This window comes from Heptranchias perlo, unplaced genomic scaffold (genome assembly GCF_035084215.1).
Source record: "Heptranchias perlo isolate sHepPer1 unplaced genomic scaffold, sHepPer1.hap1 HAP1_SCAFFOLD_47, whole genome shotgun sequence".
NCBI classification, from domain to species: Eukaryota; Metazoa; Chordata; class Chondrichthyes; order Hexanchiformes; family Hexanchidae; genus Heptranchias; species Heptranchias perlo.
The window spans coordinates 4,489,960-4,490,773 of NW_027139484.1; the positions used below are offsets into that span (position 1 = coordinate 4,489,960).

At 49.5% G+C, this 814-nt stretch overlaps 1 non-coding gene across 1 annotated transcript; it reads left to right on the forward strand.

Moving 5' to 3' along the window:
• The first annotated feature begins 345 nt into the window (after positions 1-345).
• trnam-cau (transfer RNA methionine (anticodon CAU)) lies at positions 346-418 on the forward strand. Its single transcript has one exon. It is a non-coding gene; the product is annotated as a tRNA-Met (tRNA).
• The last annotated feature ends 396 nt before the right edge of the window (positions 419-814 follow it).

Consider the following 814-nt stretch of genomic DNA (forward strand, 5'->3'; position numbering starts at 1 on the left):
CACTACCAGCTGAGCTATCGAAGGGAAACAGCAAAGGTCCCTCTCTTTGGTGATTGTTCACCGTGTGCCTTTTGACACTCCCGGACTCGTGGAGTCGCGTGGGCATGACCGAGACTGACTCGGTACCTGCTCATACCGCAGCGCTGTGAGCGTGTGAGCTCCGACTTACTCGACACACCTTTGGCCAGTCGAGCAATGGGGAACGTGTCTGACCAAAATTCAGAACATTGTTGGTTCGATTTCCACCTGGATGGAGAGTTTTTGCAAACTGCCGATTAGTTCATGATTTTACACCTTGCAAACTGTCCTACTTGATAGAGCTGCCTGGAGATTTATACATCAAGTGCCTTCTTAGCGCAGTTGGCAGCGCGTCAGTCTCATAATCTGAAGGTCCTGAGTTCCATCCTCAGAGAAGGCATCATTAAGCTTTTTTTTTCAATCTTTGCCGAAGACCAAAATCATGAATTTTTGCTTCCTGCAGCACACCAAACGATTTGCTGCCCCTTGACCCCTCTGTACCGTAGCACGCAGTGAAGCTTAAGAAGTACATGGACCATGGGCTCGCTGAAAACTGACGCCACTTTTGTTTCTGGACAATTGACCCAAGTCAAAAGGTGAGTGGAGAATGCAAGAATCTATCTTGCTGTCTCTCACCTGCTCAGCGAGCATTCGACTTGAATCATAGAAACATTCCAGCACGGAAGGAGGCCATTCGGCCCATCGAGACCACACCAGTTCTGTGCAAGAGCAATCCAGCTGGTCCCACTCCACCGCCCCATCGTGTTTCCTGATGTCATCTATGGTGCTTTTGCCA